The sequence below is a fragment of the Pinus tabuliformis genome, chromosome 1_1, assembly GCF_031772625.1.
Source record: "Pinus tabuliformis cultivar Carrire ecotype Pingquan chromosome 1_1, CPIR1, whole genome shotgun sequence".
NCBI lineage: Eukaryota > Viridiplantae > Streptophyta > Pinopsida > Pinales > Pinaceae > Pinus > Pinus tabuliformis.
Window position 1 is genome coordinate 836156915 of NC_142297.1, and position 18322 is coordinate 836175236.

At 39.0% G+C, this 18322-nt stretch overlaps 1 long non-coding RNA gene across 3 annotated transcripts in view; it reads right to left on the minus strand.

Annotated features, from left to right (window-relative positions):
* Positions 1-18322, minus strand: part of LOC149216736 (uncharacterized) — a 276479-nt gene that overhangs the window by 53405 nt on the left and 204752 nt on the right. The window contains exon 8 of one of the 3 annotated variants that reach the window (XR_016250593.1): positions 5343-5456. The exons of the other annotated variants lie outside the window; for them this stretch is intronic. This is a non-coding gene — a long non-coding RNA (uncharacterized LOC149216736). Of the gene's footprint in view, positions 1-5342; positions 5457-18322 lie in introns of those variants that run through there. 3 annotated transcript variants of the gene reach the window in all.

The following is an 18322-nucleotide window of genomic DNA, read 5'->3' on the forward strand; positions in this document are numbered from 1 at the left end:
AAAAGAGAAGGAATTTCCCTGCTCATTGTAGGTAGCAGGCCAAAATTCCCAAGGGAAGCATAGTCATTCTGCCAGGAGGCCAAGTTACTTTTGGAGGTTCGATTTATTTGAGTGAGGGACAAAAAAATTCGATGCTACCAGATCGAGTGATTTTAGAGGCAGAGGGAGTAGCCCAAATTTTTCATTGAGCAGATCTCTAACTAGACGTAGTGGTTTTTGCAGCAGTTTAGTAGAGTAGAGCCAATATCAAGTGGAAGGGAGAAGAGCACACACAAAGGGAAAATTTTCCTCAGGGAACTTCTAGTCTCAAGAAGTTTGATTTTTCCTTGTAGATCAACAGTCGTTGTGAGCAGATCTTCTCACTCTAGAAGGGAGTGCGAATAGCAGAGCAAAAACTGAGTAGAAGTAAAGAGGAAATTTTCGAAAGATCATTGAGATGGCCACCACTGGGTTTCGTGATTAGGGTAGGTTGGATGGATCTTCCAACTATGTTATCTGGAAGGCAAGGATATCCTTCCTTCTAAATGAATTTGGCCTGAAAACATATATTGATGCAGTGGTAAAAAATTCCCATGGATGCAGATCAGCTGAAGGAGTACAAAAAGGAGATGGCACGAGTGAAACGGTTGATCCTAGATGGAGTCCAGGATCATGTTGTTTCACATATAGTTGACAAAGATACTTCCAAGCAGATGTGGGATGCTCTCATCACATTGTATCAAGGTATTTCAGTATTCAAAAATTTTAAATAACTTGTTCAGAATTTACAACTAGAAGAAATAAACGAACAGAATACAAATTAATTTTCTAAAGGATAGACATAGAAAATTCAACACAAACTTGCCACACCTAAATCACTCGATCTTATATAGGTCCTTTTCCTTTTGATCCCCTGCCACTGACTGGGACCCTTTAATGCAAGGACCACATTCTCCTCCTCCTTCGTACTCTTCGATTCGCTGCTATTGCTACCACTGATGGAGCTCTTTAACTGAGCTCGCCTCAACTCCTCCTACTGCAAATTGGCCCACATCCTGTCCCATCTTGGAAAAGTGTCTTTGCCCAATATTCTTTGGACAAATGCTTGCCAATCCCCCGAGACACTCTTTAGTGCCAATCACACAAGATCTGATGGTTGAGGCACTGCCACAACAACTGTAAGATGATCTCAGACCTCCTGAATCCTCGTGAGGAAGAGATCTATGCCTTCTCCCTTCGCATTCCTTATGCATCTCAATCTTCTTCAAGGAACATCTTCTGTTGCTCGGAAGCACCTTGATATAGCATGGAAAAGTGTCTTTGCCCAATATGCTTTGGACAAATGCTTGCCAATCCCCCGACACTCTTTAGTGCCAATCACACAAGATCTGATGGTTGAGGCAATGCCACAACAACTGTAAGATGATCTCAGACCTCCTGAATCCTCGTGAGGAAGAGATCTATGCCTTCTCCCTTCTGCATCCTTATGCATCTCAATCTTCTTCAAGGAACATCTTTTGTTGCTCGGAAGCACCTTGATATAGCATGGAGGGAGCTACCCACATCTCTCTGGCCATAGCTTCATCTGCTAGATGTGAGACAATATGGTCTCAGACTCCATCCAAGATCAACCGTTTTGCCCTTGCCATCTCCTTTTTGTATTCTTTGAGCTGATCTGCATCCTGGGGAACTGCCACCACATTATCTATGTAGGATTTCAGGCCATATTCATCTAGAAGGAAGGACATCCTAGCCTTCTAGATGACATAGTTGGAAGCTCCATCCAACCTATCCTGATCTTTAAGCCCTGTTGTGGCCATCTCTAAATCTATCGAAAACTCCCCTCTTTCCCTCTTCTTGGTTGTTGCTCTGCTACTCACACTCCCCCGTGGAATGCGCAAATACGCTAGCTGCTACTGCCAATTTTCCTAGAAAAATCAAATTTTTGAGACTCGAAGTTCCCTAAGAGAAATTCTCCCTTCTGTTGTGTGTGATTTTCCCTTCCACCCGACGCTAGTTCTGCTACTACAAAACCCTGTGTCCAACTAGAAATATGCTCAGCCAAAATCTAAGCTCCTGTTGCTCCCTCTAACTATTGGAATCACTAACTCGGGCAACTTGGCTTTTCTGTAACCTTACAATTGAAAATCGAGTTTCTGCCCTAGCAATTCAACCTGGCTGTTAATGATCTGTGCAACCTCTAGGAATTTCGGACTACTGCTCTCTCCGAGCAACGAAATTCTTTCCTCCACTTGTGAGCTTCATAGATGATCACTCACGCTCTGATACCATGTGAAAATTTCATCTATCACAACAACTGGAAATTATTTTCCTAATTGTTAATTTGTTTAACAATTTATTTGCAGTTTTCTACGCAAACACCAAATAATTCACATTGTGATTTTCACAAATAAACTGCAGAAGAAAATAACGCTGGAAAGTGAGAAAATTCTAGAACAGACACATAATAAAAATGACAATTATTTTTTGACAAATGTCCTCGGAAAAACCCAACTTGGGAAAACCAGTACAGCAGATGAGGGTTTTATTATTATGCAACAGTGAAATATGATTATAATCTATAGATGCCCAACTGGAAATCCAAACAGAAAGAACATCTGGCCAAACTTATGTAAGGGAATTACCCTTCTTCCACAAGCAACCTTGGCACAACTTTCCTTTAGAAAACTCGTCCTCCTGAACCCTCTGCAAAGTGCTTGCGCAAGTCCTATGATGTTTAGCCTCTGAACTTCCTTTGATGAAGTTGTTTTTCCTATCTCTGTTGAGGAAATAGCTTCTCCCGCGCTCTGGAACCGCTGTCCGGCCTTTGGAACTGAAAACGATTTTTCCTCTAGCTAAATCAAGTTGCTCTTCTAAAGCAACTATGCAGTCCTCTGCACTATCTCACTGGGAATAACTCTGCCTCCTTGATGCTGCCTCTCCGGATCTGGAAAACTTCCTTCTAATCACTCTCTCTGCCCCACATTGTCTTTGCTTCGATCTTTGGCTCTTTGACAACTGTTGTTTCTCTTTGGAAATCGATCTGCCAAGGAAATTGAACGGCTCAAGTGTTTTCTCCATCATTGCATCGATTCCTTCTTATATCTTCCTGTTGGAACTCCAACGACCAAGATTGAATCTTAATCGATGGCTCATATAATTTATGGATTGATCCATGTGAGTTTCTAGACTATGCTCACCTTGGCTTAATTAATTCTGATTAATTAACGAGTTTTCCTAAGTTTAGACTTAGGAAATATTAAAAAAATTGGTTAATAATCTAATTAAGTCATCTCCAGGTCGAATTTCCAGAAACAATTTTTGGGTTTTGGAGATTTTGTACATTCTAGACTCTCCAACAAATTTCATGGCTAGAACACATCTACAGCTACAAAAACTAACACTAAAAATTATCTGGAGGCTAAAGTCAAAAGAGAGGAATCTTAAACTAAAATAATCATGCACAATTTAGAGATGTGCAAGTAAAGATTCCCCTTCCCAATGAGTATATTCATAAATTTTTGGACAAAGGAACTCTAATCCATGGGAAGTGTAATGTATTGACGAAGAAACAAGATAGTAAAGTTATATATTCCATGAGAGAAATAGCAACTAGTCATTGAACTATGGACAAACAAAACCTTGCATATGGACAAAGTTTTTCATAACAATTTGTGACCTCACCAACATCGAAGTAAACAAAAAGTACCAATGCCCAAAAATACAAAGGTCCAAGCCACATGCAAAGGATAAGGATTTCACTCCTGAAATCAACCCTCAAATTAAACTAAATTAAATGGGTGTGAACTAAAAAATTACTTAGATAGTCAAAGGTGCTTGGTTAGTCTTGCATGTAAGCATTTGATGGACTCGGGTCATAGAGATACTGAGAGGAATATTGCTTTAATGTGATGAGTTACGATTCGATACTAAGAAGAATACTTTTCTAATGTGATAAGTTACAACTCGAAAGGTAAACTACATAGAAGTATAGCAATTAACTAAGTTAAATTGAGGGCAGAAAAAGAGTCACGAAGGGAAAGATGAATCGATATGCTCGTTTAAAACGCTTTCAAAACTCACCATGAGCCATGGTATTTCCATAGGTCATGTTTTTTGTACTACATTCCCCTAATAAGAGCAACATGCCAATTATCATGGAAGCATGGTTGCATATGTTTTGAAGGGGAATATGGTAGAAATGGAAAAGAGTAACAATCAAATAAGGTAGGAAAATATAATGAGCATTTAAGAAAATATTCATGGGCAGTTCAAGGGCCAAAGATCTACCATGAGGAAAATACGACATCAATCATGTATGGGTTGCAACTTGCAATGTAATGTAACGTAGGGTAGGTTCATATTTAGACTATACCCTAAGGCAGTTTGTCACTTGCATAATGTGTCCAAGAGACTTGGAAGTTTGAACTAAGACAACACTACAAACTAGATGAACAACAGGGTCCTTTGTTCATATTTAGACTATACCCTAAGGCAGTTTGTCACTTGCATAATGTGTTCAAGAGACTTTGAACTAAGACAACACTACAAACTAGATGAACAACAAGGTCCTTTGTGTAAGTGGATACCATAGTTCATAGGTTTCCTCACTGTCCATAATCCATGAAAAAGATAAGCGCGTTAGTACACATTGCTGTATTGTACTTGGGTTCAAATAGAAGATAGGTAAGTTCTGTTCAACCAAAATGAAAACATTATACATAAAAAATTAATAAAAAGAATCGTACACAAAGTCAAAATCCATAGGTTTCACCAGCTCTTGTGGGGGGCTTGTCGAAGTTTTATGAAAGCATATGTTTGAAACAAAATAAAAAAAAGGATCATGGATTGAACTTGTGTAAGTGAAACTCTTAAAAGAGTAATTAAAAAGAGATCATGTTACCACCTAAACTATCAGGTTTGTCAAGGTTCCTACAACCCTATACACTATGGCACAATAAACAAACATCCATTGTAAAAAAAAAAAATCATAGATTGAACTTGTGTAAGTGAAACTCTTAAAAGAGTAATTTAAAAGAGATCATGTTACCACCTAAACTATCAGGTTTGTCAAGGTTCCTACAACCCTATACACTATGGCACAATAAGCAAACGTCCATTGTCACTTCAACACATGTCCCCACTCTTTAACACCAACTCCTAGCCGAATGACTGCAGAAGAATTCCCTCTATGGGATGCTTCACCCAACAATTAGTAGTAGACTAGTGCCTTAAATGGGGTCTTGGGTGAAGATGGAAATTAATTTTCTTATTAGGTTGATCTGGAAATGATATTATGCCATACAAATCTTGTTGACCAACAAAGTGATTTACTCTAAACTCGAGATATTAAACATGTAAACAGTTCATAAAAATAAAAATCTAATATACTCCCAAATATATAAGTTGTTCTTGAAACGGACCTTTGGTAAGGGCCTGTCTTGTGTTTTTCTGCTTCTTGTCATCTAACCGCAGATCTGAAAAAACATAGAAAAAACAGAAAACAGCAAAAAAAATCTTTCAAGGCCACCCACAAATGTCTATACACTCTAAATTGATAATCTAGGAGCGGGACAGCTAGGACAGCAAATGGTATATCAACTTAAACATTCCTAAGCTTCATATATGCAAGAAATTTGTGTTTCTAGCAAGCTGGAAACTTGTTGCATAAGTCTAAGGGTTCAATACCCATGAGGTGAAAACCAAGAAATTTGTTTTGGTTTGTAATTTCGCTTTCTAATTGTTGTAATTGGCTATAAATAGTCCCAAAACAGTGATATAAACTTGATCAATAAATTCAGTAACTAATACAAGGGTTTAATGAATTTATACGTAGTTGGAAATTGCCCTATAAATAGTCCCAAAACAGTGATATAAACTAGATCACTAAACTCAGTAACTAATGAAAGGGTTTTATGAATGTATACGTAGTTGGAAAATGCCCTCCTACCTTGACTTTTGTTGGGTTTTGTTGGGTCTAAGGATGTATTACTGTAAATATTATTGTAAACTAGTGCAGATTTGCAAAAATTAACTCAATATACCTCATGAAATATGTGTGTTTGAAAGCCCAAATAAGTGTAGTTTTCCCTTGGATAATTTTTTATCGCTTAAAACACTAGAGTTAATTAGCTAATTTGAAGATAAAACTCAGAAAGTGTAAGCTAGTAAATATTTTTATAAAACAGAAAAATAAAATGATTTTGAATTTTTATAAAACAGAAAAATAAAATGATTTTGAATTTTTATAACATGATGGTTTCGGAGATATACTTACCTTAGCCCAATATTTACCTTCAAGTGCAGGTTGTGAATTAAAACCACTCTTAAGCTGGCCTTGCACTTTGGACAGTGAAATGAGTTTGGTATCCGAAAAACCATTTCACCCCAACCTTGTTTGTGATAGCTACACAAGTCCCCAAGTTCAACTAGGTGCTACTTCAAGTGAATTGTCTCTAATTTTCAGGTCCGTTATGCCATTGGAAGAGATATTCATCTAGTTGAAAATATCCCCAATAAGGGTTTGGCCAATCATTATAGGCCACCCTTGAACAAGTTTGCAACCAAGACTAGGTCCTTGGTTGCATGCTCCAAGTGACTATGTAGACCCTTGGTGGATCTTCCCCAAATTCTATGTAACTGGGATTTACTTGCGTCTGTTATTAAGAACTATTTACAACAAGGGCCAAGAGAAAACACCCAGTGGTTAGTTACAACTTAGTCAAACATGGTCAATAGGTCAAAATAGGTTTCTAGGCCATAGAACTAGGACAATATTAGGATGTCCGTGACATGCATGATGTCAAAATTGGTCTACCCATTTCCAGCCCTACTTAAATTTTTAGTTTAAAACTCACTTAACTTAGGTATGGAAGATAGATAGATAGGATAGTTGAAATTTCTTTAGTAACACCCAGTGGTTAGTTACAACTTAGTTAAACATGGTCAATAGGTCAAATTAAGTTTCTAGGCCATAGAACTAGGACAATATTAGGATGTCCGTGACATGCATGATGTCAAAATTGGTCTACCCATTTCCAGCCCTACTTAAATTTTTAGTTTAAAACTCACGTAACTTAAGTGTGGAAGATAGATAGATAGGATAGTCGAAATTCACTTTTTTTAGTTTAAATACGGAAATTTTTTTAGTGAGTAAACCAAGAGGGTTTAACCCAAATTTTGAATTTGCAACATGTTAAAAGTTCATTTTTCAATCATATTTTAGTTGTGGGGAGGCCTCAAATGTGAAAATTCCTTGAATGCAATAAACTAGAGATTTATCTTCTAACTGTTAGCAGTTTTTTTTTCTTCTGAACTATTATTCGACAAACAACGATAAATTCACTATTTCATTTTTCACAATAAAAACATTTCGGAAATATAAAATACGGAACTGAGAAATAGATGCACGCACACAAAACTTAAGATTGTTGTTTTTGGGCAATTGTCCCTGGAAAAACCCCGAAGAGAAAATCAGTGCAACATATGAGGGTCTTATATTATTCTTCAACAATTTAAGAGTACAATGATTTACCTGCCAAACTGGCAAGGCTCCAACAATCAGTGTTTTAAAACCAGGCTGGTCTGAATCGGACTCGGCCTGGTCAACTGAGTTAGACCCCTGCCCAAGCCGACTCGGTACAAAAACCGGTTCAAAGGCCAGTTCGTTACCGAATCAGCCAAGCCAAACACTGACTCGGCCAGTTCGGTAACGGACCGGCCAACTCGTTTGAGCTCGTCATAACCAGGCTGAGCCGGTCTACAGTGCAAAAAGGCGGCAAGGTCACTTTGAAAGCTATTTTCTTTTTGGTTTAAGGTTTTCCTCAATGCATCTACCCTATCCCAAGCCTATAAAAGTTACCCAACCCCTTCACATTTCCTCACAACTATCTCATTGCATTTGTGAGGAATTTGTGAAGAGTTCGAGTTGGTTTTTTGGAGCAACATTGAGGAGACTCTTGGACAATCATTGGAGCAACAATGAGGAGCTTCTTGGGCAATCATTGGCGCAACGATGAGGAGTTGGTTTTTGGAGCAGCATTGAGGAGGCTAGAGGTATTTTTCTTTCACTTCTCAAATCGGCCATTGCTTATTTTTTTGCAAATCTTTGAAAAGAGTAATTTTTGTAAAAGAAATGAACATTGAAGAGTTGCTTTTTTTATTTTCATTTTCTAACTTTTGTCCTTTCATTTCCAAATCCAAATATCAGAAAATGGCTCCTAGAATGAACGTTGATGCTTGTGTTTATGTTGAGATGATTGATAATCAAATGCATTGCAAATTTTGTCGTAAAAAAATTAAGGAATGTGGAGGGGGCATTCGTAGGATGAAACAACACTTGGCTGGTGTTGATCACTACGTGTCAACTACCCATAACAGTACACCCCCTTTTTTGCAAAAGGGATAACGCTTGATCGACGTGTTCGTGCCATTCGACTGTCATCATCAGTCGATCATGTTGTAAACCTAGTCTGCATGTGTAAATTGTAAATAATCTTAGCAGATCTGAGTCATGTATGTAAACTGCCTAGGCAAACCTAATTTTCTAGTGATAATCTACGTTCTAGAAGGTTTTTTGTCTCACAGATCCATGATCGGCGGAGTTTTCCTTCAGCCTAACCCCAAAGCTGGAATGGATTTTGTCATTAGAATCTTAGGGGAATCCTAGTGTGCTTCGAGTCTATATAAAAGTAATTTGGAAATAATTCTAACTATTTGGTTAGGTTATTACAAATTGCTTGATCTGCTAGGCTATATTTGTGTCACAGAACTGGGTAGTCTATGAGGGTCTATGTCAAATAGGTTTTCCCCTTTGAGATGTAAAATTGTAAAAGTCATGATGTAAAGTGTCTTGAGGGTTAGAAAATGTTTTATCCCTTCATAAGTCTCAAGTCTTAGGTCCTAGGGTGATTTTTCCAAAGGCTACGTTCGAGGATCCAAAAAAAAAAAACAATAAAAAATAAAAGATATAAATAATAAAAAATAAAATTAAAAAAATAAAAAATAACTTAAAAAAAAAAATTAAATAATAAATTTAAAAATAAATAAAAATTTGAAAAATAAAATAAAATAATAATAAGTCAAAGTTTTGAGAAAATAAATGTAAAGTTTTAATTTTTTGATATCGACGGTCGAGATCATTTTGACATGGATCACTCGAACTAGCCGTTGGGAAATTTTCCTTTAAATAGGGTGTCAAGGGTCATTTGAGATCAGATTCGATTTGTGAGTCTGGTGCTAAAGAAAGCTCTTTTGTAGTCATTTTTTTTGCAATAAAGAAAGACTTTGGGGTTGAAAATCTTGCTGGTGTTACTCTTATGGAAATGTTGTAAGATGTTTTATTTTTCTACATAATTTTATTTTTAGCCATTGATAATAGCTTGATGAAGATTGATCTAGGCACAGGTATCTTGTCTGATCTCTGCGGTTTGAATGATGGTTTAATTTCTGAAATATAATGGCAGGTATCTCCATTTGATCTGGATTTCACTATTGTTTTCTCCCTCTATATTAATGGTTGATTTTAAGCTGTGCAGGAAATCATTTTTTTAGATTACCGGGTGTTCGGGGAAGTTCTCGGCTGAACCAACCAACTCCCGGATTGCGTTTTTTGAAAGAGCCCAGCGAGTTTTAATCCCGGGCTTATCATTTAATTTTTTTTTAATGAATGCATGAAGGGTTTTCTGAAGCATCTCACATTAAATTTAAATTCTGAAAATATTTCTGTGGCATAACGATGAATCTGGCTATCTAGAGCCTTCAGTTTGTAAATACTGTAATTATTTAGTTAGGGTTTTTGAGGTTTCATTATTGTATATTTTGTTTCTAGGCACTTTTCTTTTATCATTCGAGGTACAGATCTTGAAAATTTTTCGGGGTTTTCATTAGACAAATCTAAAGCAGGGTGATTTAAAATTTACTGGAGAATTTGGAGGGTTTTCTAGTCCATCTTTTTGTTGCTACCTGGGATTTTCCTTTTCACTAAAAAATTTCGATTTTTTTAAGGTGTACGCTGTCCAAACCTCCAGATTGGCGTTCTTCTCGTTGCCATACTCCCTTGCAACAACATTTTTTTCAATTGCTATCATATTTCCTTCAAACCGCAACCATACTTCCCCTGTTGCTGCATACTTCCCCTATTGCTGCATCCAACTCCTCATTATCCCGCGCAGTCTTCAACCTACATTTGAAATATGAATTTCTCTTCCCCATCCATGGTTCATACGTTGCTCGTGGATGTCAATTTTTGCGGCCTTCCCAACTGATCCTTCACGCAGTGTTTTGCCGTCCATTTTACGCAAATTTTTTATATTTTTTTATCCATTACTAGGTTACGCCGCCATCCTTCACGTAGCCATCGCCATGCCGTGCCTGCGATGTCCTCCAACGCGTTGCCATCTCTCATCACAGCTATCTGAAGTAATCATTTCTGCAGTCTATATCTCGCCATCCGAGTTTCCCTAATCCTCCTTCACCTGCGCGCAGTTATTCTAATCCAAATCTCCTCAGCTCTCCACACTGCCATTTCAAGCCGCAAGCCAAACTCCATCCCATTGCTCCACCATCGAGTTGCCTTTCCTACCCTTCTCCGTCCACCCGCAAAACACATAAAACATCACGCAGCATCCATCTACGCTAGCCATTCATTCTTCCATGGCCCTCTCCACACTATCCTTTCCTCTATCATCACATTTCTTCGCTGCCTATGCGCTCATCCCATAATCATGTCAGCCTCCAATCTGAGCTATCTCTGTCCGCCGTTGATTTCTGCTTAGAGCAAATAAACAAATCATTCGAATTTTGATGCAATGCATAGTTCATTTTTATTTTTATTTTTGAACATGTGTGTAAGTAGCTAGGATGTATATTTTAGTTAGTTTCATTAGATTTTAGCATTAAGACTTTAACAAATAAACAAATAAAAGATCTTTATTTCATTTTATTTTGGTAAGTTAAGTGTTAGTGTAAGTTTCATTTTCATTTAGTTTAGGTTTCATAAAAATCTTCAAATTTTTGTTTTCATTTAGATTGAGATTTTTTTTTCTTAATAACAATAAAAAATCATTAAAAAAAAATCATAAATCGTTTAAAAAAATATAAAAAGTTCCTTTATGGTTTTAGATTAGATTTTAAATTAGGATTTTAATTTTGTTCTATTTATTTTTTTTAGCTTAGAATTATATAAAAATGTATAAAAATTAATTTTTTTTTAAAAGCTTAGCTAAAAATTGAAAAATTATTTTGGTGTTTTTTTGTAGTATTTATGTTCCATTTTTCTATAGCTAAACGCTCTTAAATGTTTATTTACAAGTTAGCTATATGAAAGTGGTAATTGGTTAGCATTTAAATTCTATGGTTGCTTAAAGCATTCAATCTTTAGAAATTTAATTGCTGAATATTGTCAAGGCATTGTGCATTTATTGATTATCTCGCATTTGGCAAAATTAATCTTTGCTTGTGTTATTTGATGATAAATGATTGTTAATCATGAAGTTCATGTTTAGATAGCTTTTGATAAACAATTATTTAATCATTAACTCCATAAGGCACTGGTACATTAATTTCTAAATCAATCAGGTGCTAAATTGCCTTGTTATGTCTCCCAACCCAACTGGTCCACAGTTGGTCTTCCTTTATCCTATAGGGTCTACCCCCCTTAGTCGCGGGAGATGACTTAAACGGAGAGATCAGGGATCAGGGTGACAGCCCCCGGTTTGAGCGTTGTCATGACAATCTGTGCGACAACAGCGGTATTAGAGGCCAAAGTGTTCCATGTGCAGCACCAACAGAACAAATTGGGGGTATTGTTGATTTGGGGTAGCTTGGGATGTGCTCTAGCCATGAAAATTGGTGGAGAGGCTAAAGCACATGAGACCTCGAAGACCCAAAAATGGTTTGGGGAAATTCCACCCGCTTAGAGAGATATTAAAGTAAATAATATTTTTAATGGGTTTCAAAGTCTAAACTTGGGAAAATAAAAATATTAATGAATATTAATATAAAACTGAGTGCGAAGGTTCTAAATGACTTGGATCAAGCCAAATCTAATCTTAGCCATTGATTAGAGATTTAAGCTCGTCATTGAAGACTCAACAAAAAAGTATGAGATCTAGCAGTGGTAGTGGTAGAGCCATGGGCAACAGTGCAAAGGATGTTGGATAGTAGGCCAAACATCAGCACAAGTACTTGTGTCGGATGATCAGGGTAATGTTTAGTTGTGGAGCATTACTAGAGCACATTCCTCGCTAAGAGGGAGTGTTGATTTGGGGTAGCATCAGATGTGCTCTTGCCATGAAAATTGGTGGAGAGTCTAAAGGACATGAGATCTCCAAGACCCAGAAATGGTTTGGGGAAATTCCACCCGGTTAGAGAGATACTAAACTAATTAATATTTTTAATGGGTTCCTAAGTCTAAACTTAGGAAAATAAAGCTATTAATGAGTATTAATATAAAACTAGGTGAGAAGGTTCTAAATGACATGGATCAAGCCAAATCTAACCTTAGTCGTTGATTAGAGATTTATTCTCGGCCGTTGAAGGCTCAACATAAAAAGTATAAGAGGAGGCTTGAGGGTCAGTTGGAGATACCCCAAGTTGATCAGTCACTTTGATTTTCTAGAGTAGGGTTTGTTGAGAGAAATTGAACGAGTGATCAGAGTTGCAGCGAGAGGTAGTGAGGGCATAGCAAAGAGGAAGAGATAGTGTCGGAGGACCAGCGAAGAGGCAAAGAAGGCTACGCAAAGCCAGCAAGAGCCATGTAGAGAGCCGAAGGGATTGTGCAGAGGCCAATAGGGCCTGTGTGAGGGACGCAGAGGGCCAGAGAGCCTACGAAGAACATTAGAAGGCTAACGCAGAGGGTTCTAGGTTGACAAAGAGGCCAGGAGAGATGACACAGAGCCTCAGAGAGGCGTTGGTGAGTTTTTCGTGGAGCAGACTTGCCGAATATCTGCTTCCGAAGAGAGGTATTACTGCTAGATTGATTTCTCTGTCGGGTGAGCCAGTTTGGCACCCAATTGTACTTAAGAATGTTGCTTAATAATAAAACCCTCAGAACTACTACATCGATTTTCCCAAGTTGGGTTTTTCCGGGGACGATTGTCCAAAAATAACGGTGTCCCTTGTGTGTTCGTCTATTCTTTCAGTTGTTGATCTGTAGATGGTTGAAACTGCATTTGTGTTTATTTCCAGTATTTATATGGTTAAATAACTTGTTAAAGAATAAAACAAGTAGGTGAATAAACCAGATAGTGCAGGAAAAATTGTGACAGGTTAGACTAAGAAATTTCAACATGGTATCAAAGCGTTGCAAATCATAGATGAGCTGAAAGGCACCAGCTAAATCACAAAATTTGCAGCAGAAACATCTGTCTCGAGAGATAGAAGTTTTTCCTAAGCAGAAAGAAGCAAAGGAGTGATGCAGAGGGCTTGTGTCATCAATTCAAGCCAGAGAGAGGGCCAACACAAAAGAAGTGAGAGGCCGAAGAGGTTCACTAAGAGCCACGTCTTCCTGCTCAGCCAGGTAGGAGTGATGCAGTTAGCCAGAAGAGCGATTCAGCCTTGCTAGGATTGTGCAGAGCTAAGTGGCTCAATTTCTTCGGCTGCTAGAGTGTAGGAGCTGTGGGCAGATTGTGGATTGTGAAGCCAGTGGGGTGTTGTTGATGTCGAAGCAGAACAGTACTTAACGGGAGAGAACCAAGGTAGACAGAGTCGCTATCTAGGTGGATTTCTAGCCAAGAAATCCAGATCAGTGTTGCAGGAGAAAAGGCGATCAAAGAGGAACGATTCGACTATTGGCAAAAGGATTTCTAGGAAGGAAATCGAGACTTAGAGGGAGACTAGAAGAGGATTTCCATGAGGGAAATCGAGACTCAAAGGGAGTCTAGAAGAGAACTTCCAGAAGGGAAGTAGAGACTCAGAGGGAGTTGAAGAGAAGCGCGAAGATGGCAAGGAATGGATTGAGGGATCTGGAAGGCTAGGATCCTGTCTGTTCTGGATAAACATCGCATCAAGGCCTTCACCTTGAGAACTGTGGCTATCCTAGTCGACCCAATGGATAACAAAAGGTATGGAGATGCAATGGCCAAGGCAAAGTGCATAATCCTTGATGGGGTCAAGGATCATGTAATTCAGCATATTGCTGAGAAGAATTCGACAAAGGAGATGTGGGATAATTTGACGACATTGTATCAAGGAACTTCCATGCAAAGGAAAATGCTGCTAGAGAATCAATTGCGGTCGTATCAAATGCAGAAGGGAGAGAAGATAAATCTATTCCTCAGCGAGTTGCAAGAGATTCAGGACCAAATTACTTGCATAGGGACCACGCCAGATCAGGAGTTAATGGTGAGGACCGCCCTGAACATAGTCTCTGAGGAGTGGGAGACGTTCGTCCAAAGCATTTTGGGCAGAGCGACTCTTCTAGGATGGGAAGAATTGTGGGCAGCTCTTCACCAAGAAGAGATCAGACAGTTGACCAAGGCGGGAAGTAGCAGCAAAGGAGGTTGAATCAAGAAAGAGGAGGAAGAGGATGCATCTCTGGCATTTGTGGGACAACAAGGGAAGAGGAAGAAGAAGGACATCTCCAAGATAAAATGCTTCCATTGTGGGGAGCTGGGCTATTATGCAACCCAATGTCCCAAGAAGAAGAATAAGGGAGAGGCTTCTGACTCCAAGGCAACGCCAGCTAAGGCAGAGAAGGAAGTAGAGACGGATGACGACTATGCCATGAGTAATCATGCACCTCTAGAGAAGAGGTGGGGTGACATCGAGCTGTAGTCAAAAGGACTACAAAAGATGTGGGGTCGGATCCTTGAGGCACCAAAACTCTTGGATCATATCCGACTATAGGAGCCCTGAGAGACAATAGCAAGATAATGGATCTCGGTAGAAGCAAGATGTAGATGGAGCGGCAGAACAGTGCTAGAGTGCAGGGATATGTAGCAGCGCAGAGAGGGTTACAGCAGTACGAGAGGCACAAAAGAGGTTGCAGCAGTGCAGGAAGGCACAAAGGTGTTTGCAGCAATGGGAGAGGCACATAATTGTTGCAGTAACGCAGAGGTAGCATAGGGAGCACAGGATAGCAGCAAAGAGAGCTTCAGCATCAGGAGGGTTTCTAGCCTGACAAGGATGTCAGTAGTTGGGTAGATCAGTTACCAATGTCTCAGTAACTGAGTTGCAGTGTAGCAATAGTAGTGGTAGTGCTATAGGTAGCATGATGCAACATGATGAGAGAGGGTTGCAGTGCAGATGCAGTGTTGGGAGAAAGGACTAGCAACAACACATATGTAGAGAGAGCTACAGTATAGATGTAGCAGTGCCAATGGCATAGCCATGGGTAGGAGTACAGGAAGCAATAGTGCAGAGGATGTTGGGCAGCAAGGCAAACATCAACACAGGTACTAGTGCCGAATGATCAGGGTGATGTTCAGTTGTGGAGCATTACTAGAGCACATTCCTCGCTAAGAGGGAGTGTTAATTTGGGGTAGCATCGGATGTGCTCTAGCCATGAAAATTGGTGGAGAGTCTAAAGTACATGAGATCTCCAAGACATAGAAATGGTTTGGGGAAATTCCACCCGGTTAGAGAGATATTAAAATAATGAATATTTTTAATGGGTTCCTAAATCTAAACTTAGGAAAATAAAAATATTAATGAGTATTAATATAAAACTGGGTGAGAAGGTTCTAAATGACATTGATCAAGCCAAATCTAATCTTAACCATTTATTAGAGATTTAATCTCTATCGTTGAAGACTCAATAGAAAAAGTATAAGAGGAGGCTTGAGGGCCAGTCGGAGATACACCAAGTTGATCAGTCATTTCGATTTTTTGGAGCAGGGTTTGCTGAGAGAAATCGAAACAGTGATCAGGGTTGCAGCGAGGGGCAGTGAGTGCATAGCATAGAGGCAGAGATACTGTCGGAGGACCAGCGCAGAGGGAGAGCTAACAAGAGCCATGCAAAGGGCTAGAGGCATTACGCAGAGGCTACCAGGGCCTGCGTGAGTGACGCAAAGGGCTAGAGAGCTTGCGCAGAGCATCAGAGGGCTTATGCAGAGGGTTCTAGGCTGACGAAGGGGGGCCAGGATGGATGACGCAAAGCCTCAGAGAGGCGTTGGTGAGTTTTTCGTGGAGCAAACTTGCCGAATATCTGCTTCTGAAGAGAGGTATTACTGCCAGATTGATTTCTCTGTCGGGTGAACTCGTTTGGCGCCCAATTGTACTCAAGAAAGTTGCTTAATAATAAAATCCTCAGAATTGCTGCACCGATTTTCCCAAGTTGGGTTTTCTCGGGGACAATTGTCCAAAAATAACATTGTCCCTTGTGTGTTGGTCTATTCTTTCAGTTGTTAATCTGTAGATGGTTGACACTGCATTTGTGTTTATTTTCAGTATTTATATGCGTAAATAACTTGTTAAAGAATAAAACAAGTAGGTGAAATAAACTAGATAGTGCAGGAAAGTTTCTAATGGGTTAGATTTAGAAATTTCAACAAGTATTAGGAAGGAATTGCTAGAACAATTTGAGAAGTTTGAGGAAGAAAAAGCTAGGAAAAAAGAATTAGAGGCTGAAATAGGGAGGAAGAGGAGTATAAAACACATGATGGATGCCAACCCCAATTTTCATTATGAGGGTTCTTCGTTTATCCCTTGCATTGATGCATCCAACCCCTTTCACTATCTTCCTCCCTCTTTGGAGTCTATTCAAGAAAAGGGTAAGGCTAAAATTAAAAAGAAGGGTGATATCAAAAGTTATTTCACAGTCACGTCCTCCTCTCCCTCTGATAGTGCACATGGTCCTCGAGCTAATAGACGTCAAATACAACCTACTTTAGATGACCATTGTGTTAGGTTTTGTAGCATCAGATGTGTTCTAGCCTTGAAATTTTATGGAGAGGCTAGAATACATGAAACCTCCAAAAGCTAGAAATCGTTTCTGGAAATTCCTCCTAGAAATGACTTAATCGTTTATGCAAATCCCACCTAAAAATGACTTAATTAGATTATTAACCAATTTTTAAATATTTCTTAAGTCTAACTTTACGGAATATGGTTGATTAATCAAGTATTAATTAAGTCAAGGTGAGAATCATCTAGAGACTCACATGGATCGATCTAGAGATGATCCTAGCCATCGATTATGTTTCAAACTCGGTCGTTGGTGCTCCAATGGAGCATTATAAGAGGAGATCAATGTGGTGATGGAGAAATCAGTTGAGACACTTGTGAAGTTTAATTTCTGAGCAGATCGATTTCCAGAGTAGCAACATACAGTTGCTGGAGAGAGAGCTAGAGATCGAAGTAGTGAGAGAGGGGCAAAGACAGTGAGGCTGGAGGAGGCTTTCCAAATCCAGCAAGTGCATTTGCAGAGAGGCAGAAGAGCCATAGAGAGGTTGACTTTGGGGCAGTGCAACAACCTCTAGAGGCAGGATCGATTTTCTAAGAGGGAGAGACATCTTCAGTTCTAGAGGCCGAGAAGGATTCCCAGAGTGCCGAAGAAGCATCTTTCCAACTAGCAAAAGACAAAACGACTTCATCAGAGACCAGCCAGAGGCTTGACGTCTAGTAGGCTGCGCAAAAGGTCACAAGGCCAAATTTCTGAAGGCAATTCATGTCGGGAGTTTGCCTATAGGGTGAGGAAAATTCCCCACTAGATTTTTGCTAGTATTTTTCTTTGTAGGATTGCAGATTTTGGCATCTAGTTGTACTCAGAATTTCTCACTGCTGCTTAATAATAAAACCCTCAACTGTTGCACTGTTTTCCCAAGATGGGTTTTTCTGACTTTTGTCCAAAAATAATTGTGTAATTTTTATGTGTGTGTGCTAGCATTTCTTCCAAAGTTTTATTCTTCCGCAGTATTTTATTTGTGAAGATCACAGTGTATTTATTTCGATATTTTCCGTAGCAGATAAATTGTAAATTAATTAACAATTAGGAGAAATAATACCAATTACTGTAATGGGATTCTAGTTTGAAATTTTCACATGTTATCAAAGTGCAATTGATTAGCCAGAGAACTTAGAGGCGAAAATAGAAGGAATTTTGTTGCTCATTGTACGCAGTAGGCCGAAATTCCCAAGGGAAGCGTAGTCATTCTGCCAGGAGGCCGAACTACTTGTGGAGGTTCGATTTTTCTGAGTGGGGCAAAAAAATTCGATCCTACTAGATTGAGTGATTCTGGAGGCAGAGGAAGTAGCCCAGATTTTTCGTTGAGCAGATCTCTAATGGATGCAGTGGTTTTTGCAGCAGTTCGCTAGAGTAGAGCCAATGTCAGGTGGAAGGAAGAAGAGCACACACAGAGGGAAAATTTTCCTCAGGAACTTCTAGTTTCAAGATGATTGATTT